General features: G+C 45.3%; 1 protein-coding gene across 5 annotated transcripts in view; it reads left to right on the forward strand.

The window, feature by feature from the left end:
* The first annotated feature begins 20,039 nt into the window (after positions 1-20,039).
* YWHAZ (tyrosine 3-monooxygenase/tryptophan 5-monooxygenase activation protein zeta) overlaps positions 20,040-23,865 on the forward strand; it is a 35,723-nt gene continuing 31,897 nt past the window's right edge. Inside the window, exons 1-3 of one of the 5 annotated variants that reach the window (XM_050800717.1) lie at positions 20,369-20,483; positions 20,706-20,911; positions 21,608-21,806. The gene's annotated coding sequence lies outside the window, so the exon portion shown is untranslated. Of the gene's footprint in view, positions 20,484-20,514; positions 20,912-21,607; positions 21,807-22,435; positions 22,514-23,865 lie in introns of those variants that run through there. The other 4 variants (XM_050800716.1, XM_050800715.1, XM_050800714.1 and 1 more) reach the window with 4 other exon arrangements.

Here is a 23,865-nt window from a genome sequence, read left to right on the forward strand (position 1 = left end):
TGGGCGCCTGTAGTCCCAGCTACTCGGGAGGCTGAGGCAGGAGAATGGCGTAAACCCGGGAGGCGGAGCTTGCAGTGAGCTGAGATCCGGCCACTGCACTCCAGCCTGGGCGACAAAGCGAGACTCCGTCTCAAAAAAAAAAAAAAAAAAAAAAAAAGAAATAGTTGCCGTCTGCATTGGGAACTCTTGTCACTGGGCTATTTGAAATGCCAAATGGGAGCACATGAATGGTAAAGTCCAGGTTCTATGATTCTATTGAGAATTCCAGGCCGGGCGCAGTGGCTCATGCCTGTAATCCCAGCACTTTGGGAGGCCGAGGCAGGCGGATCACAAGGTCAGGAGTTGGAGAACAGCCTGGCCAATATGGTGAAACCTCATCTCTACTAAAAATACAAAAATTAGCCGGGTGTGGTGGCAGGCACCTGTAATCCCAGTTACTCGGGAGGCTGAGGCAGGAGAATTACTTGAACCCAGGAGGCCGAGGTTGCAGTGAGCCTAGATAGTGCCACTGCACTCCAGACTCCAGCCTGGGTGACAGATGGAGACTCCATCTCAAAAAAAAAAAAAAAAAAAAAAAGAGAATTCCATTCTTTACTTGCTGTGTGTAACACAAATAAGAAAACTGTCTTTCATTTTAATAGTTCACAATCTAGTTAGCAAGACCTTGTCTCAAACAGATCTGATTTAAAGTTGTATTATATAAATAAAACTATCTCAATACTTTACCAATGTCAAATGTCTATGTACTTTCTCAATGTGTGAATTATTTAAAACAAACTTAAAAACTAGAATTGAGCTGGCCGGGCACGATGGCTCATGCCTGTAGTCCGAGCACTTTGGCAGGCTGAGGCAGGCAGATCATGAGGTCAGGAGATCCAGACCATCCTGGCTAACATGGTGAAACCCCATCTCTACTAAAAATACAAAAAATTGGCCAGGCGTGGTTGTGGGCGCCTGTAGTCCCAGCTACTTGGGAGGCTAAGGCAGGAGAATGGCGTGAACCCGGGAGGCGGAGCTTGCAGTGAGCCGAGATCGCACCACTGCACTCTAGCCTGGCTGACAGAGTGAGACTCTGTCTCAAAAAAAAAAAAAAAAAGAATTTTTTTTCTTTGACCATGGCTAATACACCATCCTTGGGAATTTTTTGATATTTTTTAATTAAAATAAATAGAATGGGCCAGGCGCAGTGGCTCATGCCTGTAATCCAAGGACTTTGGGAGGCCGAAGCAGGAAGATCACCTGAGGTTGGGAGTTCAAGACCAGCCTGGCCAGCATGGTGAAACTAGTAAAAATACAAAAATTTGCCAGGTGTGGTGGCAGGCGCCTGTAATCCCAGCTACTCAGGAAGCTGAGGCAGGATAATCACTTGAACCCAGGAGGCAGAGGTTGCAGTGAGCCGAGATTGTGCCACTGCACTCCAACCTAGGCAACAGAGTGAGACTCCGTCTCAAAAAAATAAATAAATAGAATGAAATGGAATGGAATTTGATGAAGTCAACTTCTAAATCTTAGGTCCTGTAGGAGAGAAAACCTGGATGTGCTAAACAGATCACATATTGTTCAAGTTTATACACATAACAATTCCAGTAATGTAGATGGATAACATCTGCAAGGATACATGCAAACATAGACGAGGCTAGATTTAAAGTAACATGAGTTTTAGATTAGGTAAAGCTTGGAATGCAAATAAAAACAAAAGTGGGAAGCAGGAAACCATAGTGGCTAAAATGCCAGGGTCAGAATCTGGCTTCAGTTTGAATTCAAACTCTGCCGCTTCCTGAAAAATCCTGAGCAAGTTATTTCATCCTTGTGTGTCTCTGTTGTCTGTAAAATAAGAATAAGGGAACCTACCTGCCTTGTGAGATTTCAAATATAAAGCACTTGGCACAAGTAAATGTCCAATTATAGCCTGGCACATAGTAAATGTCCAATTACAGAAAATGATCTATAACAAAATATAACTTTAAAGTTAAAATCTTATCACAATTTCTAATTTTTTTTTTGAGGTGGAGTCTCACTCTGTTACCCAGGCTGGAGTGCAGTGGCGCAGTCTCCACTCACTGCAACCTCCACCTCCTGGGTTCAAGCAATTCTCCTGCCTCAGCCTCCCGAATAGCTGGGATTACAGGTGCCCACCATCACGCCTGGCTAATTTTTGTATTTTTAGTAGAAATGGGGTTTCACCATGTTGGCCAGGCTGGTCTGGAACTCCTGACCTCAGGTGATCCATGTGGCCACCTCAGCCTCCCAAAGTGCTGGAATTATAGGCGTGAGCCACTGCGGCTGGCCTCACAATTTCTAATTTTTAACTGGTTAAGTTGTAGACTAGGGGCCGGGCGCGGTGGCTCAAGCCTGTAATCCCAGCACTTTGGGAGGCCGAGACGGGCGGATCACAAGGTCAGGAGATCGAGACCATCCTGGCTAACACGGTGAAACCCCGCCTCTACCAAAAAATACAAAAAACTAGCCGGGCAAGGTGGCGGGCGCCTGTAGTCCCAGCTACTTGGGAGGCTGAGACAGGAGAATGGCGTAAACCCGGGAGGCGGAGCTTGCAGTGAGCTGAGATCCAGCCACTGCACTCCAGCGTGGGCGACAGAGCGAGACTCCGTCTCAAAAAAAAAAAAAAAAAAAAAAAGTTGTAGACTAGGAAGACCAAAACATGAGAATAATAGTTATTATTTATTGAGCCAAACATAGCAGCAAGCACTTTGTTTACCTAGTCCTAATTTTCATATTACATCTAGTATCATAATCTCTATTTTATAGATGAAGAAACTGAGGATCAAGTCAGAGAGGTTGCAAGTGACTCTAAAACCCAATCCCTGTTCACTATGTTGTACTGCCTCTAAAGAGTTGTGATACAATCACATTAAGCTGTAAATAAAACTGATTTTCGCCCAGGCTGGAGTACAGTGGCACAATGTTGGCTCACTGCAAGCTACGCCTCCCAGGTTTATGCCATTCTTCTGCCTCAGCCTCCCCAGCAGCTGGGACTACAAGCACCCACCACAACGTCCGGCTAATATTTTGTATTTTTTTGTATTTTTAGTAGAGACGTGGTTTCACTCTGTTAGCCAGGATGGTCTCGATCTGCTGACCTCGTGATCTGCCCACCTCGGCCTCCCAAAAGTGCTGGGATTACAGGCGTGAAGTGCTGGGATTACAGGCATGAGCCACTGTGCCCAGTCAAGAACTTACTGCCGGCCGGGGGCGCGGTGGCTCAAGCCTGTAATCCCAGCACTTTGGGAGGCCGAGACGGGCGGATCACGAGGTCAGGAGATCGAGACCATCCTGGCTAATACGGTGAAACCCCGTCTCTACTAAAAATACAAAAAAAAAAAACTAGCCGGGCGAGGCGGCGGGCGCCTGTGGTCCCAGCTACTCGGGAGGCTGAGGCAGGAGAATGGCGGGAACCCGGGAGGCGGAGCTTGCAGTGAGCTGAGGTCCAGCCACTGCACTCCAGCCCGGGCGACAGAGCGAGACTCCGTCTTGAAAAAAAAAAAAAAAAAAAAAAAAGAACTTACTGCCATTTCTAGAGAAGGCATACCACAAGATACAGAGAGGGTTTTCAAAGGTAGAGAAATGAATTATTACCATTGCAAGGGGTCAGAAAAGTTATTAAGAAGAGTTATTCAATAAATGGTAATATGTGGCTTGAAAGAGTTGTCATTCACATCGGATTAGCAAAATGAATCACCAAAATATTGCGCTCACTTTAATTCACCAAATGATGAATAGTAAGCATTATGCTTTTTATTTTCATTTATTTATTTATTTTTGAGATGGGGTCTTGCCATGTTGCCAATGCTGGTCTTAAACTCCTGCGCTCAAGCAATCCATCCACCTCAGCTTCCCAAAGTGCTGGGATTACAGGTGTGAGCCACCATGTCCAGCCATGTTTTTTAGATACTTTGTCATATATCTTCTTTAAACAACTTAGTGCTATACATGGACATTCAAATAGACACACCAAATAAATTAGGAGATTTATTTTTCTCCTTCTTTTTTAAAAATGAGGAGCAAGTTTTATTTTCTTAAAGACCTAAGATTCCTTGAGGCTGGAAGAAAAACACTTCAGGGTTCCTTTGAGATAATCTTCCTCAAAATACTTACATGGTATTTTAAAAACACACAACTAATAAGAAAAAGAACCCAATGAAAAATAAGGAAAAGATGAGAAGATACACAAATGTCAAGTAAGAACATGAAGAAATGCCCAATATATCATTAGTCATTAGGAAAATGCATTTTAAAATCAATATGAGATATTAGATCACACCCACTAGAGTGGCTAGAATTAGAGTCTGACAATAAAAAGTGTTGACAAAGATGTAGAACAACTGGAACTCTTAGTTACTGCTGGTGAGAATGCAAAATGGTTTTTGCATTCTGTAGGGTTCAGCCCTATGGGGCTTTGCAGGTGTTCTCCCCATGTGCAGAGATGAGAGATCATAAGAAATAAAGACACAAGACAAAGAGATAAAGATAAAACAGCTGGGCCTGGGGGACCACTACCACCAAGACACGGAGACCGGTAGTGGCCCGAAATGGCTGGGCGCACTGATATTTATTGTATACAAGACAAGGGGGCAGAGTAAGGAGGGTGAGTCATTCAAGTGATTGATAAGGCCAAGCAAGTCATGTGATCGTAGGACTGAAGCAGAGAGGGAAGGCAGCATATGTCAGTGTTTTCTTCTATGCACTTATCAGAAAAATCACAGACTTTAAGACTTTCACTATTTCTTCTACCATTATCTTCTAAGAATTTCAAAGAGGAACCAGGAGTACGGGAGGAACATGAAAGTGGACAAGGAGCGTGACCACTGAAGCACAACATCACAGGGAGGGGTTTAGGTCTCCGGATGACTGTGGGCAGGCCTGGATAATATCCAGCCTCCCACAAGAAGCTGGTGGAGCAGAGTGTTCTCTGACACCTTCAAGGAAAGGAGACTCCCTTTTGCGGTCTGCTAAGTAACGAGTGCCTTCCCAGGCACTGGTGTTACCACTTGACCAAGGAGCCCTCAAGCAGCTCTTACGCGGGTGTGACAGAGGGCTCACCTCTTGCCTTCTAGGTCACTTTTCACAATGTCCCTTCAGCACCTATCCTATACCCGCCGGTTATTCCTTGGTTTTATTAGTAATACAACATATATTAAAAACTAATGATTAATAATGTTTATACTAATGATTGATCATTGTTCATGATCACCTCTATATCTAACTTGTATTATAACTGTTCTTATTCTAACTATTTTCTTTATTATACTGAAACAGTTTGTGCCTTCGGCCTTTTGCCTCGGCACCTAGGTAATCCTTCGGCCACAGCGTTGTCACCAGCAAACCAGTTTGGCAATTTTTTATCAAGTTTCTTGTAAAGTTAAACATACAGTTACCATATAATCCCTCAATCTCACTCCTAGGTTTTACCCAAAAGAAATAAAAACATGTGTTGGCCAGGTGTGGTGGCTTATGCCTGTAATCCCAGCACTTTGGGAGGCTGAGATGGACAGATCACGAGGTCAGGAGATCGAGACCATCCTGGCTAACATGGTGAAACCCCGTCTCTACTAAAAATACAAAAAATTAGCCAAGCATGAGGGTGGGCACCTGTAGTCCCAGCTGCTCAGGAGGCTGAGGCAGGAGAATGGTGTGAGCCCAGGAGGTGGAGCTTGCAGTGAGCTGAGATTGTGCCACTGCACTCCAGCCTGGGTGACAGAGCAAGACTCCGTCTCAAGAAGAAAAGAAAGAAAGAAAGAAAGAAAGAAAGAAAGAAAGAAAGAAAGAAAGAAAGAAAGAAAGAAAGAAAGAAGGAATGAAGGAAGGAAGGAAGGAAGGAAGAAAGAGAAAGAAAGGAAGAAAGAGGAAGAAAGGAAGAAAGGAAGAAAGGAAGAAAGAAAGAAAGAGAGAGAGAGAAAGAAAAGAAAGAAAGAAAGGAAAGGAAAGAAAGGAAAGAAAGGAAAGAAAGGAAAGAAGGAAAGACATGTGTCCACACAATAGCTGGCATGAATGTTCACAGTAGTTTTATTCACAATAACCCAAAGCTAGAAACAACCAGATGTCCAAGAATGGATGAAGGTATAAACACATTGTGGTATAGTCATACGATGAAATACTACTCAGTAATAAAAAGGAATGAATTAAATAGACTCATACAAATATGCCCCACTGATTTTTTTTTAATTCAACCAGAGCGTTTTCAGAATTTTTTTGTCTTAATTTTTTAGTTTGTTTTATTTTTAGCGATGGGATCTTGCTATATTGCCCAGGCTAGAGTGCAGTGGCTATTCACGGGCAGAATAATAGCACACTACAACCTCAAACTCCTGGGCTTAAGCTATCCTTCCACCTCAACCTCTTGAGTAGCTGGGACTTAGGTGAGTCCCACCTTGCTCACCATGCCCCACTTATTTCTGACACAGGTGCAAAGGCAATTCAATAAAGGAAGGATTGCTTTTTTAGCAAATGGTGCTGGAGCAACTGGACACCTATAAGCAAAAAAAAAAAAAAAAAAAAAAAGAAAACTGAACCTCGACCTAATTCTTATGCCTTACATTAACATTTACTCAAAATGAATTACGAACTTAAATGTAAAACTACAAAACTTAAAAGAAATATCAGGGAAAATCTTTAGGATGTAGGGGCAGACAAAGAGTTCTTAGACTTGATATCAAAAGGACAATTCACAAAAGGAAGGGCTGACAAGCTGGATATAATCAAAATTTAAAACTTTTGCTCCATTGAAGACCCTGTGAAGATGATAAAAAGACAAGCTAGAGACTGGAGGAAAATATTTGCAAAACATATCTGACAAAGGTTTAGTATCTATAATATATAAAGGATTCCCAAAACTCAACAGTAAAAAAATAAATAAATTTTAAAAATTCCAGTTAGAAAAATGGGCAAAAAGATGTAAACAGACATTTCACCAGACAGGATTAACAGATGGTGAATAAGCACTAAAAAGATATTTAACATCATTAACCAGCAGGAGATGCAAATTAAAACCACAATGAGCTATCACTTCACAGTTATCAGATTGGCTAAAATAAAAATAATAACAAAATCTAATGCTGGTGAGGATGCAGAGAAACTGGATCACTCATACATTGCTGAGGATGTAAAATGATACAGCCACTCTGGAAAACCGTTTGGCAAATTCTTACAAAACTAAATATTGTAGGCCAGGCACAGTGGCTCACGCCTGTAATCCCAGCACTCTGGGTGGCCGAGGCGGGCAGATCACTTGAGGCCAGGAGTTCCAGATCAGTCTGGCCAACATAGTGAAACCTTGTCACTACTAAAAATACAAAAATTAGCCGGGCGTGGAGGCGCATGTCTGTAGTCCCAGCTCCTAGGGAGGCTGAGATGGTAGGATTGCTTGAGAGCCTGGGAGCTTGCAGTGAGCCGAGATTATGATCACTGCACTCCAGCCTGGGCAACAGAGCAAGACTCTGTCTCAAAAAAAAAAAAAAAACCTAAAAACTAAAACCTAAACATCCAATTACCATATGACCCATCAATTTCACTCTTGGACATTTATTCCAAAAAAATAAAACCTATATTCACACAAAAACCTATGTTCACACACCAAAAAAATGTTTATAGCAGCTTTATTTATTTATTTATTTATTTATTTAGAGATGGAGTCTCACTCTGTTGCCAGGCTGGAGTCCAGTGCTGCAATCTCAGCTCACTGCAACTTTCAGCTCCCAAGTTCAAGTGACTCTCCTGCCTCAGCCTCCCGAGTAGCTGAAATTACAGGAGCACGCCACCACACCTGGCTAATTTTTGTATTTTTAATAGAGATGGGGTTTCACCATGTTGGCCAGGCTGGTCTCAAACTCCTATAGCACCTTTGTTTGTAATAGCCCTAAACTGGAAACAACCCCAGTGTCCTTCAACCAATGAATGGTTAAATAAACTGAGATATATTCATATCGTGAAATATTATTCAGAATACAAAGGAACCAACTACTGATACTTGCATAAACCTGGATGAATCTCCGGAGAATTATGCAGAGTGAAAAAGCCAACCCCCAAAAGGTTACATACTGTGATTCCATTCACATAACATTCTTAAAATGACAAAATCATAGGAATGGAGAACAGATTAGTGGCTACCATGGATTATAGAGAGGATGGGGTGGAAAGGAAGGGCTGTAGCTTTAAAAGGGCAATATGAGAAATTCCCATGGAAATATTCTGTATCTTAAGTGTTGTCAATGTCAATATACTAGCTGCAATTTTATACTATAGTTCTGTAAGACATTACCGTCAGGGGAAACTGGGAAGAGTGTACATGGGATCTCTCTGTATTATTGTGCTAAGTGAAAAAAGTCATACGGTGAATACTACGTACTCTATGATTTAATGTGGTGGTTTTCTTTTTTTTTTTTTTTTTTTGAGATGGAGTCTCAACTCTGTCACTCAGGCTGGAGTGCAGTGGTGCAATCTCAGCTCACTGCAACCTCCACCTCCCGGGTTCAACCGATTCTCCTGCCTCAGCCTCCCAAGTAGCTGGAGGAAAATATCAGGAATAAATTTTTTAAAAACTAAAGTACAAAGCAACTCTCAGAAACCTAATTCTTATTTTAACGAATTCAGAAAACAAGACATGGGAATTACTCTACATAGTAGGTATACTCAATAAATATGATAAAATTTGATGACGTATCACTTCAGCAGTTATCCTAGCCAGGCAAAAAGGTAGCATGCTGATATGGTATGGCTCTGTGTTCCCACCCAAATCTCATCTTGATTGTAATCCCCACATGTAGAGGGAAGGAGGTGATTGGATCATCGGGGCAGTTTCCTTCATGCTGTTCTCGTGATAGTGAGGGAGTTCTCACGAGATCTGATGGTTTTATAAGTGTTTAGAAGTTCCTCCTTAGCACCACTTCTTTCTCTCCTGCTGCTTTGTGAAGAAGGTGCGTGCTTCCCCTTCCACCATAATTGTAAGTTTCCTGAGGCCTCCCCAGCCATGTGGAACTGTGAGTCAATTAAAACTCTTTCCTTTATAAATTACCCAGTCTTGGGTATTTCTTTATAGCAGTGTGAAAATGGACTAACACAGTGGCCTACTGAAAAAAGATACATTATACCAGATCACTTAGGAGATGCCCTAGAGTCATAGAATCCACAAAAAGTATACAAATTAAGTAACAATTTTAGAGCTACTTAGGTCACTACTAAGATTAGGTTTGACTGCCAAGGACAGAAATCCCAAATAAGCTAGAGCTTAATTACATAAGGTTCTATTCATTAAAAATAACTATGCAGAGGTCAACCGTGTAGGGCTAATCTGGCATTTCCAAGTGGTGAGAGCCCCAGACTCCTTCAACTTTGCTGCTCCTCTCTCCTTCCTGTGCTGCTTTGGCCCCGGTTGGCTGTCCCGGCTCTTTACCATGTTCACATTCTAGCCAGCAGGAAGGGAAAGGGACAAAGCAGGGTGCTTTGCTTCCCTTTGAGGACACTTCTTTGAAGTTTCACATGAAACGTCTCCTTACATCTCTTTGGCCATCACTTAATTGCATGGCACACCTAGCTGTGCAGGAGGCTGAGAAATGTGGTCTTCATTTTAGGTAGCTACGTGCCCAGCTGAGTATTAGACATTCTATTAATAATAATAAGTATATTGGAAAAAAAAAAACTTGTAGACTCTTCCACAGGCCATATTTATATATATATATATATTTTTTTGAGACGGAGTCTCGCTCTGCCGCCCAGGCTGGAGTGCAGTGGCCGGATCTCAGCTCACTGCAAGCTCCGCCTCCCGGGTTTTACGCCATTCTCCTGCCTCAGCCTCCCGAGTAGCTGGGACTACAGGCGCCCGCCACCTCGCCCGGCTAGTTTTTTGTATTTTTTTAGTAGAGACGGGGTTTCACCGTGTTAGCCAGGATGGTCTCGATCTCCTGACCTCGTGATCCGCCCGTCTCGGCCTCCCAAAGTGCTGGGATTACAGGCTTGAGCCACCGCGCCCGGCCCATATTTATATTTTCTTCTTCAAATTTTCTCAAACCTCTATCTTCTTGTAACCTCTGAATGAGAAATATGACTTTTCTATAAAAGTCTAAAATACTCAATGCTCACTAATTGATTCATCATTCATGTAATAAACATAAACACTTTATTTTTGCAAGAAACTGTACTAGGTGTCAAATTATTAAGACAAGGATGCTGTGGAGGGGGGAAAAAGCCCTTCATTATTAGTAGAAATAAAAAAATACTCCATGCTACAGATACTTCATAGTGGAAAAAAAGAAGAAAAATAAAAATAAAAACCCTTATTATTTATCTGTAATTTTAAACTTCTGTAAAAATGATCTGTGCAGCAAGAGATGAAATTTTGAGGTTAATACTAGGTTTTATTGTTTATACAAACTTTTGGTTATTTGGACATTTTTCAGAAAACCCTTGAGGCCGGGTGCGGTGGCTCATGCCTGTAATGCCAGCACTTTGGGAGGCTGAGGCTGGCGGATCACCTGAGGTCAGGAGTTTGAGACCAGCCTGACTAACATGGAGAAACCCCATCTCTACTAAAAATACAAAATTAGCCAGGCGTGGTGGTGCTTGCCTGTAATCCCAGCTACTCGGAAGGCTGAGGTAGGAGACTCGCTTGAACCTGGGAGGCAGAGGTTGCAGTGAGCCCAGATCATGCCACTGCACTCCAGCCTGGGCAACAAGAGTGAAACTCTGTCTCAAAAAAAAAAAAAAAAAAAGAAATACACTTGAAAGTGATATTTGCATTTTATTTTATTTTTTTTTTTGAGACAGGGTCTCACTCTGTCACCCAGGCTGGAGTACAGTAGTGAGATCATAGCTGACTGCAGCCTTGATCTCCTAAGCTCAAGCAATCCTCCCAATTCAGCCTACCAAGTAGCTAGGACTACAGGCCTGCGCCACCATGCCTGGCTCATTTTTTTTTTTTTTTAATTTTTAGTAGAGATGAGGTCTCCCTATGTTGTCCAGGCTGGTCTTGAACTCCTGAGCTCAAGCAGTCTTCCTAACACACCCTCCAAATTGTTGGGTTTACAGGTGTGAACCACCGGGCCTGGTCAATATTTGAATTTTAATAGCCTTTAAAATGTATGTATTGAGTCTGTGCCCTGAATCATGTAAATACTTCAAAAGAAAATCATGTCTCGTTTATTTTCAGTATAAAATAATTGGATTATGCAAGTCTCCTTTTACACCCTATCTTATTTCATTCCTAAGCAAATCTATCCAGGGTCTTTGGTAGAGAAATGAACATAAAGAAAATTTACTGGCACACGCATGCAGTCCCAGCTACCTGGTAGGTTGAGGTGGGAGGATCATCTGAGCTTAGGAGGTCTAGGTTACAGTGAACAGTGATTGCGCCACTGCACTCCAGCCTGGGCAACAAAGTGAGACACTGCCTCAAAAAAAGAAAAAAAAAGGAAAAGAAAATGTACTGTTTTTCTTAATAAGAAACATTTTCTTGGCTGGTCTGAAGTTAGTGAGTTATCTCAATTGTTCACAGTCAGTTACAGGTCAAACTTCCTTGTTCTACTCTTTCTTCCTTCTCACTACTGCACCTGGTCTTAAAAAAAATTTTTTAAGAGAAATAAATACTTCTTGGGCTTAAATACTTGGAAATTTCTGGTTTTAAATATTTAGAATGTGTTTATCAGTGAATTTCATTTATTCATGTTATTATCATATGTAGCATTATTAATAATCTCCAAAATGCTGTTTTCTTCTTAAAAAAATACATTTACTTATTCATTATTCTTCCATTTACCCAATCTTCACCAATTACCTATAAAGAGGTGGCTAATACAATTAGCCCTCCATATCCACCAGTTCTGCATCCATGGATTCAACCAACCAAGAATCAAAAATATTCAAAAACAAAATTGCATCTGTACTGAATATGGACAGACTTCTTTCTTGTCATTATTCCCTAAACAATACAGTATAACTACTATTTACATAGTATTTACATTGTATTCATTACTATCAGTAATATCGAGATGATTTCAAGTATATATGGGAACATATGCATAGATTATATACAAATACTACACCATTTTACGTAGGGGACTTGAGCATCCATGGATTTTGGTATCACAGAGGAGTCCTGAAATCAATCCCCATGGATACTGAGGGATGACTGTATACTTGTCCTCTCACTGCAAATGTCACTCTAAGGTAGCCCCGAAGTGTCTTTTTTTTGCTTTCATCTTTTCAAACTCAATACCTGTAACTTCTGGCATTTAAACAGCTATTCAATGAACATCTATTCAATGACCATGTGAATGAAAGCATGCGTGTGGTTTTTCCAGAACCCAAATCCAATGATGGTGTTGTTTTTTAAAAGACATAATATTCCAAGGTGTCATCAAACATTTTACTGACATTCTTGCATCCCCTGGTCCTGACATTATTTATTGGTTCTTCTAGAAAGGCCCATGAGATGTTCCAGCAAAGAACAGTAGAATGTCATAACCGAGACCTCATCAGGAAATGTGATCTCTATTCTGTCTCTTTCCAGTAGGTATTATTAGGTGCTTTCCCTGGATTTGGTATTCCCTTTATTCTCAGGTCAATTCCAACAGCCACTTCTCCCTGACCTCTGACTCTCAAATAACTGCAATAAAACAATCAAACCTTCTTTGTTAGCAGCTTGGGGTTAACTGTTCTTTCTAAAGCTTGATCTTCATACTGTCTCCAATCCCTGCTCTCTCGTATCTACAGATGCTGCCTACCTGATATATGTTAACTTATTTATGCTGTTTGCATGCATAAGCTATTGCTAGGTGCTACTGCTGTGACAGAAAAGTCACAAAAGAAAGGTGACCTCATCTTGTAGATTGCTTAGAACTTTTGACAAATAGTGCTTTGTTTAGAGAAAATTAAGCACGTGTCCTGTTCTTTTCCTGTTAGTTATCAATTAGGATGGTCCTACCGTTTTTACTCAATCAGTTTTTTAATTTTCCTAGCCTGAAGCCTACCAAATGTATTAGCCTGACTGAAAAATCCATGTTTAACAAATAAGTGAGGCATTAACTGTGTGAAAAGTAATCATGTCAAAAACATGGATTTGATTTACCCAGAATACCATCTCATTTCTTACAGAGTGAGTTTGGATTACGTTTCATATCAATCACTGGAATATTGAAATATTTCAGGGATTCCTGACAATTTCATGGCTAAGAAAGTGTGGTGAGTCCTCCTAAAAAACAGTTTTAGGCCAGGCAATGTGGCTCATGCCTGTAATCCCAGCACTATGGGAGGCCGAGAGGGGAGGATAAGTTAAGCCCAGTAGTTCCAGACCAGTCTGGGTAACATAGCAAGACCCCTTATGATTAAAAAAACAAACAAAAAAACCCAAAAACTAAAAATAGTTTTAAGTTAAAAGCAATTGTCCCAAATAAAGACCAAGGAAGCTAGAATACAGAAATTCTGCTCTTAGGTCCAGGAAAAGTTGTGTATCAGGCCCCAAGAAAACTGCCAGAAATTCACATTGCCTTTATTCCTTTTCCAGATGCCTGTTTTGCTGGGGGTTGGAGGGTGGGGAACAATTTTTTTCTGCCGATATATATGCATCTTTACTGCATTTTAAACCTTTAATGAATTCCAGGGTTCACTGTGCTTATTCTTGAGTATTTGGGACTCAAATACAGGCTAGAAAGGGACAAATTCTTCTGACCTTTTCATGAGGTGATGGCTGTTTGAATTGTAAACTGATCACTTTTGAATTGTAAATAAGCACACTTTTGAAACTGTGAGCTCCCCCTGCCTCTACCCACCGCAAGGAGGTGTCATGTGGTGGCAAGCCTCACTGGTTGAACAGACACGTAATACCCGTACCTTTTCTTATTTTTCTTAAAATGTATGAGTACCTCTACAGAAGTGATTTCTGAATTGAAACAGAATTTCTGGTAAGTATATACACGAGCACTGCCGGCACGGTGGCTCACGCCTGTAATCCCAGCACTTTGGGAGGCTGACGTGGGCGGATCACCTGAGGTCAGGAGTTCGAGACCAGCCTGGCCAACATGGTGAAACCCCATCTCTACTAAAAATACAAAAATTAGCTGTGTGTCATGGCACACACCTGTCATCCCAGCTACTTGGGAGGTGGAGGTAGGATAATTCGTTGAATCCAGGAGGCGGAGGTTGCAGTGAGCCCAGACTGCACCACTGCACTCCAGCCTGGGCGACAGAGCAAGACTGTGTCTCAAAAAAACCAAAAAAACCCAGAACCTTTATTTCTGTACCACTAATCTCAACAGTAACTTCCAAAAGCTATTCCTAATGCTTAACATCAAATTATTGACCTGTGCTTACAACATGTAAAAATATAATACAGTACAAAATACAATTGACTGAAGACTTAAGGGTTAAGATGTTAAAACGGTGTCAAGCTAAGGTTCTTGCTATAACCTTTCCCATCTTTCCATTAAAATATCATGAGTTTTTGAAAAATAAGAGTCAACCATTTGCAAGAGTCTGGGTGGAATTTCCATTGACTACAGCATAGAGGAGGCCAAACTCAGAAACTCTACTATGGATACTTTATCCTCTGAAAAAGAAAACAAAGTTGATAGGACAGAATTTAAGCCTTCAAATTATTATTCAATCAGAATTTACAAATCCCACAGAACGCACAACAGAAATACAAAGGCCTGGCAGGTGGCTGGTTAAAAACTGTGGTGGGCTGGGCACAGTGGCTCACACCTGTAATCCCAGCACTTTGAGAGGCTGAGGCGGGAGGATCACTTGAGCCCAGGAGTTTGAGACCAGCCTGGGCAACACAGCAAGACCTGCGTCTCTACAAAACAATTTAAAAATTAGCCAGGCATTGTAGTGTGCGCCTGTAGTCCCAGCTACTCAGGAGACTAAGACAGGAGTATCACTTGAGCCCAGGAGATCAAGACCACAGTGAGCTATAATAGTGCCGCTGTACTCCAGCTTGGACGATAGAGTGAGACTCTGAAACACACTGACAGCTGACAGTGTTCAAATGTGTAGTTTTTCCATTTATAATCACAGCTGATTAAAGAACCATAGATAGCCTCTGATTCTTGACAACATAAATTCCCCTCACTGCAGACAACTGGACAATTGGGTCAGGGGAAGATCTTGTCATGGCGTCCGCTAAACACGCGATGAATGTAAATGTCAGCTGGATTCCCGAATTTGGGCAAGAAAGTACGTACTTGTACCCTCCTACAACTTTAGAACAGTTTTCAAGAGAACAGTAAAGAGAAGCAATGGAAATTTTATCTGTTGGTTGGCCAACTTGGAGACTGGAAATTTCCCTCATTGACATATAACAGAAAAATAATCACCACCACAACGTAACAGCTACCAAAAATTCTGGAGTACAAGGAAATAGGACACCATCTGAAGAGTCTAAGGAAAAGCGGGTATCTGAAAATGATTATAGGAAAATAGGAAAACTTTAGAAAATGTCTGTTTGTGATCTTAATAGGTGTGAGAACATATGGTATCTATCAAAGAGTGACCTATATGGTAAGGATGTAAGGAAACTAAAAATTTAACTGCAAAATTCAACATGCAATGAAGAAAGCAAAATTGCCTCTGGTGGTAACCACATCAGTAATCTGTAAGATGAGTGAGTTTTTGTAGGGAACCTTAAACTCTCCATGGATAGTTGGTGCTCATAGCTCATTTTTTTTTTTTTTTTTGAGGCGGAGTCTTGCTCTGTTGCCCAGGCTGGAGTGCAGTGGCCAGATCTCAGCTCACTGCAAGCTCCGCCTCCTGGGCTCATGCCATTCTCCTGCCTCAGCCTCCTGAGTAGCTGGGACTACAGGCGCCCGCCACCATGCCCGCCTAATTTTTTTGTATTTTTGGTAGAAATGGGGTTTCACTGTGTTAGCCTGAATGGTCTGGATCTCCTGACCTCGTGATCCGCCCGCCTTGGCCTCCCAAAGTGCTGGGATTACAGGCGTGAGCCACCGTGCCCTGCCAGCTCAGATTTCTTAAAGCATAATTTGCTTACCTCCATTAGCCCTTACCTCACCGTGCTGCACTGTAACTGTATTTAGTGTGTCCCTGCCCCTAGACTGTGAGCTCCTTTAGGGAAGATCCATGACTTATCCAACTTTATCACCAGCGACTAGCATGATCTCCGACCAGTGAGTCCACATTAAGTGCTTCATGACATGTATGAAGTGAGACCTCACAGTCAGCATGGCTTTCTTTTCTTTTTTTTCTAAAGAGACAAGGTCTCGGCCAGGTGTGGTGGCTCACGCCTGTAATTCCAGCACTTTGGGAGGCCGAGGCGGGCGGATCACGAGGTCAGGAGATTGAGATCATCCTGGCTAACACGGTAAAACCCAGTCTCTACTAAAAATACAAAAAATTAGCCAGGTGTGGTGGGACACACCTGTGATCCTAGCTACTCCGGAGGCTGAGGCAGGAGAATCGCCTGAACTCGGGAGGTGCAGGTAGCAGTTAGCTGAGAACACGCCACTGCACTCCAGCCTGGGTGACAGAGCGAGACTCCATTCTGGAAAAAAAAAAAAAGAGAGAGAGACAGGGTCTCACTGTGTTGCCCAGGCTGGAGTGCAGTGTGGCTATACATAGGCACGATCCCACTAAGAATTAGCACAGGAGTTTGGATCTGTCCCATTTCTGACCTGCAGAAGTTTACTCCTCCTTAGGCAACCTGGGGTTCTTCCACTCCCAGGGGGTCATTATGTTGATGCTAAATGTTGGCATAGCACACTACAGCCCAGAACTCCTGGGCCCAAGTGATCCTCCAACAGCATGGCCTTCTTGTTTTTTAAAAGCAGGATGCAAAAAAAACCCAGTCTGTCACCAAAGTACCATAGAACACAAGGCTAGAGTCTGCAGTGTAGGAATTGAGTTAATAGGTATGGGTTTAAAATACTTTTTTTTTTTTTTTTTAACAAAAACAAGGCTAATATAGTAGAAGATGGTATCAAATAAAGTAAAAAGTAAGTAGTGAGACTATTAAATTGATTTAGAATTAAGTGAGGAAATATTACTTCTCTAGGGTCATCCTAGAAGTCAACAGAATAGTTGAGAATACTTACATTTTTCTTTTTTTTTTTTTCTTTTTGAGACAGGGTGTCAGTCTGTCACCCAGGCTCAAGTGATCGATCCTCCCGCCTCAGCCCCCCAAGTAGCTGGATTTACAGGCACACACACCCGGCTAATTTTGCACATTTTTTGTATTGACAGGGTTTCACCACGTTGCCCAGGCTGGTCTCCTACTCCTCGGCTCAAGCGATCCATCCGCCTCAGCCTCCCAAAGACCTGGGATTACAAGCGTGAGCCACTGCACTTGCCCTGTATTTCTTTCAACTGCCTTTTATCGAAAGATCAGTTTCCCTTTTCTTACTCTCATTTTTCCTCCCCTTTTCTTTCATTAAAAAAAAAAAACCTTCCCATATTCTAGATTTGCCAATTACTTTCACAGACATTACAGTGCTATTTTAACAGATAAACTCTCAATTGCGGTGGCCTAAAAATAGAAGTTATCCCTCAGTAAACTCCAAAATGATTGGGGAAGGCTTTCATAGGCTTCCAGGGACCCAGGCTGTCTTCATTTTATGACCTCACCCGCCTCTAAGGCCTGGGAATCCTCTCCATTCAGCCAGAAAAACAGGGATGGAATGAACATTCAAACAGGGAGACTTTTTTTTTTTTTTTTTTTTTTTTTGAGACGGAGTCTCACGCTGTTGCCCAGGCTGGAGTGCAGTGGCGCCATCTCGGCTCACTGCAAGCTCCGCCTCCTGGGTTCAGGCCATTCTCCTGCCTCAGCCTCCTGAGTAGCTAGGACTACAGGCGCCCGCCACCGCACCCGGCTAATTTTTTGTATTTTTAGTAGAGACGGGGTTTCACTGTGGTCTCGATCTCCTGACCTTGTGATCCGCCCGCCTCGGCCTCCCAAAGTGCTGGGATTACAGGCTTGAGCCACGGCGCCCGGCCCCAAACAGGGAGACTTTTATGGGCCAAGCCTGCAATGGAGCACATGCCTGCGGTCATACCCCATTAGCTAGCACTCAGTAACATGGCCACATGTAATTGCAAAGGGGAATGGGCAATGGAGTCTAACTGTGGCTGCAGGAGGAGAAAAATGGGTTTGGTGAATAGCTAGCTTGTCTCTGCCACTAACTGCAGATTATTTCAACAATAGATATGCATGATCTGGTGTACTACATGTAGGTAGCCCTTTCCTTACTTTCTCATGAAATCACTGCAGCAACCTAATGGGATTGGAAATTAGTATGTCCAATTCAGAAACCTAAGGACACACAGTTCCGAATGACAAACCAAGATTTAGTCCCTGTTCTGCTGCAAAACCTTCTGCATTATGCTGCATTTCTCCAAATGAAACACGGTGAAGTGAAATTATAGTCTGATAGCATTGTGATTACACTTAAAATATCATATAACTGCTACATCATCAATAGTGTCCATCCGTGGAGATGTTTTCCCAATTGGAGTGATGGACTTGTGCTAATTTACTTGAACTCTTGTCCCATTTTAGTATTTTATTTTTGAGATAGGGTCTCACTTTGTTGCCCAGGCTGTAGTGCAGTGGCACAATCACAGCTAACTGCAGCCTCTACCTTCCAGGCTCAAATGATCCTCCCACCTCAGCCTCCCCAGTAGCTGGGACCGCAGGCCCATGCCACCATGCCCAGCTACTTTTTGTAGAGAAGGGGTTTTGCCATGTTGCCCAGACTGGTCTTGAATCCCTGGACTCAAGCCATCTGCCTCCCTCAGCCTCCCAAAGTGCTGAGATAACAAGAGTGAACCACTGTGCCTGGCCTTTTTCTCATTTTAATGTATAGCATTATATATTGATGTATAGCTCTGACGAGATCATTGCAGTCCCCTATAGAGGAATGAATCAATATTTACTCTCATCACTCATGTCTCATTAGCACTGAGAAACACAAATAGGCATTTCTACTTCTAAAAGATACTTTAAAAATGTGGTTTCTGTTACTGAAGTTCCCTAAAAATCAAAAAGAAGAAAATAGTTTCATTTTATCTTTACAATCCTTTGAACACTAGAGATATCAATCAGATATATCCATTTACAAATGAATAATAGCTAGGTTACTCTGTGTAAGAAATATACGTATGTGTATATTCGTTTAATCCTCAGCATCACCTAATGAGTTAAGTGTTTTTGTTGCCAGTATTTTATTGCCGTGGCTATCAAAGCACATAGAGGTTAACCAACTTGAGTGAGGTAAGAGTTGCGCATTGAAGAAAATAAAACAGGTCAGGGTATTAGTGAAAGTCTCCAGCAACGTTCCCAGGGTTCATAGGTTCTATTTATTCTGCTCTGTATGCCATAGGTTATTCCTTATTTCTTGAAAGATCTTTTCCTCAGGACTTTCATAACATCCCCTGTTCCTTTCTTGCAGCTTCATTGTATCTTTATTGTGCAGACACGTTGACTTGAGTACGTAAAACCTAACAGTGCCTATTGTTGCGCTAAAAAATGCCTTTCTATTAAAGCATGAGGCAAAAACCTAACTTGGCTCTTTCTTTCCTAAACTCACAATTTATAGAGAAACCCCTTAACCTCCTCTGAAACAAAAGGCATACACGCTACATAGACATATATTTGAGACATTAAAGAAACATGAATTTCCATTTTAAAAAACGTTTAACTTAGTATCCTCTGTCAAATTTCTGGTGCCTACTACAAAACTGGAAAAAACTGTTAAAAAAAATAGCTTTTGAAATATTAGTCATTTTAAGTGAGTCACGCCCTAAAAAGAATTTACTTGGGAGTCAAAGCTAGTTGACCCTAACATCTCAGAAATAAAACTCCAATTTGTTCATCTATTTAACCTACCATGAATTTGTGATTTGGCAGCTTGTGAAAAACAACAACAAAAAACCCACTGAAATGGAACTGGTCACTGGAAACTCTCTTTCTGGTCTGTACTATCTAAATGCCAGCTGTCATGTCAAGCAAAAAGTAATTTGTAGAGCAGCTTTGTGGTCCACTGTATTATGCAAGAAAGACAATGTACTGGAAGAGCGAGGACTCAGTCATTTCGTGTCTACTACTGAGAAACTAAATTCTGTAGAGAACATGGGGCTAAATGAAGCTCAATAAAGATACGTTGGAAGAATCAATGAGGAGTTTACACAAGGGTAAAATAAAGAGTTCCAAGCGCTCTCATTGCTAACCGTACAGTCTCTATGACCGTTGCAAGTGGTTTTGCAGGTCATCCAGGCACTAACCTTTTCTTAGCCCGAACACATTTAAAGAGTGAAGGGGCAGCGCACTGTGAATGTTTCTCTCTGAACTTCCTTAAGTCAACTGGGCGGAGGCCCTACCCGTTCAGGCACCTGCAATTTCCGCCCTTCTCCTTCCCCTTCTTCCGGGCTACTGTCCTCGCTCATCACCCGGCCCGTGGTCCACTCCCACCGCCAGCTGGAACCCTGGGGACTACGACGTCCCTCAAACCTTGCTTCTAGGAGACAAAAAGGTAATGACCGTCATGTGTTAAGTCACTGCAGTATGAGGTCTTCACGTGAAAGCTTTATTTGGGTAGGAAAACCTAGCCTACGAGAAACGGGTCCGTGCGGTCACGCCTGACTGCCTGTCTCCGGGTCAAGGCTGCCAGGACCAGCTCCAGCCCTCCGCCAGAGAAGGTTGTCCTTTCCCCTCGGAACTCTGGCTTCCCTAAAGCGGACGCGCCTCCTTCCAGGCCTCACCTCCCGCCGGCTCCGCCCGGCCCGGCCCATCTCGTCCCCACCTCGGCGCCCACCCATTGTCCCCTCGGGCAGTCACCGAGCGCAGATCCCGAGCTCTCGATTGGAACGCCTCCCCATCACTCAGCCACACTCGGGCTGGACGCCTCACTCCCGTTTCCGAGCCATAAAAGGTCTAGGGCCGCTTCCCCCAAGCCAGCAGGTAAAGCCGCGGCGGCGGGAGGGAGGCCGGGAGGGGCCGCGCGCCCCTCCGGGCAAGGGGAGCGGCGGGGGGGGCGGGGGGAGCGCACCACACACAACCCTCCCTTGCCGTGCGACCGCGCCCGGCCCCCGCCCCGCAAGTCCTGATCACAATGCCGGAGCCGCCGAGCCACCCTCGTCATCCTGCCCGGGGACGGCCCTGGGGCAGTTACTACCGCGAAGCACGGAGGGCGGGGCGGGGCGGGCCGGGCCTCGGGGAGAGGTGGGGGGATGTGAAAGGTCCCGGATGTTGCTGAACGGGAGCCCCTTCCAGAGGGAGTGACTGGGGCAAGCGCAGACGGCCTGAGCGAAAGCTAAGGTGGGGGTAGGGAGAGAGCGCCTTCCCACAGACTGAGAGGAAGAGTGGACCGGCGGAGGCCACAGGGGAGAGGGAGAGAGAGGGCGTCGGGGACCCAAGGGGAAGGCGAGGAGTGGGGGGGTTTGCGGGAAAAGAAAAAAAAAGCTTCCTGCCTAGGTGCACTCGGGACAAGCGTAGAGGAGCTGGGAGCCGAGCGGGGTGGGAGAAGTGGCGGCTGCGGGCGAGGACGCACGCGCCTCCGCTCGCCCTCCAGCGCGGGCGGGCAAGACGCGCGCCGGGGAGCGGCGGTTGCGCGGGGCCCAGATCGCTGTGGGCACCAATCAACGGTTGCCATAGCAGCGTTTGACGTCATCGTGCGTGTGGTGCCCCTGCTGCCGGGGCTGGTGATTGGAGGAAACCCCGTGTCTGCGGAGCGGCTGTAGCCTGTGAGCAGCGAGATCCAGGGACAGAGTCTCAGCCTCGCCGCTGCTGCTGCCGCCGCCGCCCAGAGACTGCTGAGCCCCTGTCCGTCCGCCGCCACCACCCACTCCGGACACAGGTGAGGAACCTGGCCGCCGCCGCGCCCCGCTCCTTCCTGTCCCAGGCCAGCCTTCCGAACGCGTGGGAGCCGTCCTCGCTCCGTCCTCTCATCCCCACTAGCCCCGCGGTGGCGGCGCCGGGCTGAGGCGGAGTCTCCTCAGCGGACACGGGCGGCGGCTCCTCTTCCGCTGAGCTCGGGCGGGCGGCTAGCGGCCGCCTCCGACTCCTTGCTTCCGCATCGACGCCCCGGCGCCGATCGGTGCTCGCTCCCCCGTCCTGCTCCTGGGGGTGGGGAGGGCGCCCACACGCGAGATCCCCGGGGATCCCCCTGTCGCCGGCTCCCAAAGGTGGACGAGGCATGGCCGGGGCGCCGCCGGCCGCGATCCGTCCCCACCCTTGTCTCTGCGGGCTCCCACCCCCTCCCTCGTCGCCCTTCTCGCTTCCGCCCGAGATAATGACTCGGCGGCGGCGGCGGGCATCGCAGTGGCGCAGGTGAGGCCGCCCCCTCTTCTCTCCCTCGGCCGCCCCCTCCTTCCCCTCCCCCGCCCCCCTCCCCCTCGCGCAGCTTCTGCGCTGGGCGCTGCGGCGGCGGGACCCGGCCCTCCCCCACCCCGGGAGGCGGCGGCGCGGCGGGGAGGGGCCGGGGGCCTCGGGGATCCAGGAGCGAGGGAAAGGCCTGGCCGAGAGCGGGCCGGAGCCCAGGCCTGGCACGGCGGCGCCCGCCAGGTAGACCGGGGCGAGGCCGCGCGCCGGCGCGAGGGGGAGCACACTGCGGGGTGAGGTTTTGGGGTGGGGCTCTCCTGGGACCTAGAGCTGAATTTCGTGGGCTCCGCGGTGGGAGGAAGGACTTGAAATTTCCTGGTGGGGGTGGGGGATGGGTCTGACTTTTTTTGCTCCTTTCGAACGGGCGGAGGAGGTGCGGACGGGGGCTGCGAGTCCAGGTGGGGGTAGAGAGCGGGGTGGGGAGCCCGCCGTCGGCTTCCGTGCGTGATGGACTAGAACTGGAGGTTCCCTGCGCTCGGTTTGGGGACGCATATCCTGCTTTGGGGGCGGGTGACCCTGAGCATAGCCGCTGGTGGCCCGCTCTGCTGGGTGTGGCTCTCGTCCCCTCCCCCACCTGCAGCTGTCGGTCCCTTAGAGACGCTGTACACGGGCATCGGCGCTGATCGGTGGCGGGGAAGGCGCTGGGTGGGAGAGCGGGGTGTGTCCGTGGCGGGGCTGGTAGTGGTTCCGCTTCTGCGGGCGGCTGTGGCGTCTCTGCCCCGGGGTCGGGCGGCTTCGCTCCCCCCCCCCCCCCCCGCGCCACGGCTTGGGCGGGGGCGCGGACTGCTCCTCCCTCTGGCTTCGGTCGGAGGAGGGGGGAATTAACACTCTGCAGTAGGTTGGGCTCCCTGACACAGATCCGCCATGACAAAGGAGAGTCGGGGACTTGAGCGGAGGCTCCGACTTGGGCGGAGCCTGGAGGGGGGTGGTTGCGGATAAGTGGACCGGAGGATTTTCACTTTAAAGTCCGGGTCTGCCGGTTTTCGTTTCGCCGTAGTCGACGTCTCAAGTCAGGTAAGGGTTAAATGGGTGCGGTGAGTCCTGCCCGCAGTGTAGAGGCGAGGCCTTGGAGCACTCATTACTGTGTGAGAAACCTTATCCACTTCCTCTTGTACCGAAGTGATTGGGTAGAGAATCCTTTGTACTGGTTTAAATCATTTTTCATTAGAAGCAGAATTAACCAGGGACTGTTTCTGAGATCCTAAGGGAAAAATTAGTAATTTAGACACCTGAGGAAAATAATGCCGTCATAAAGGTTAAATAGTTTACGTATTGAGCCAGTACCTTGTATCCAAAGTGGCTAAGTAATTTGTTTAAAATGTGGGGACCTGTTCTCATTTAGTTAAAAAAATACTGTGAGATTTCCCTGGGAAGGCAAAAGATGATTAATATTCGGGAGTCAGCTTCCAAGGTGAACTCTTCCGTTCACCTAATTTAAAAGTGCACTTCATTCAGGGTGTATATTTTTCTCTAAAGTCGTTTTTTTTTTGGTGTGGTATCGCTGTGTGGATTAGTATCTTTGTGCTGTTTGCCAA

Source organism: Macaca thibetana, chromosome 8, assembly GCF_024542745.1.
Source record: "Macaca thibetana thibetana isolate TM-01 chromosome 8, ASM2454274v1, whole genome shotgun sequence".
Taxonomy (NCBI): Eukaryota; Metazoa; Chordata; class Mammalia; order Primates; family Cercopithecidae; genus Macaca; species Macaca thibetana.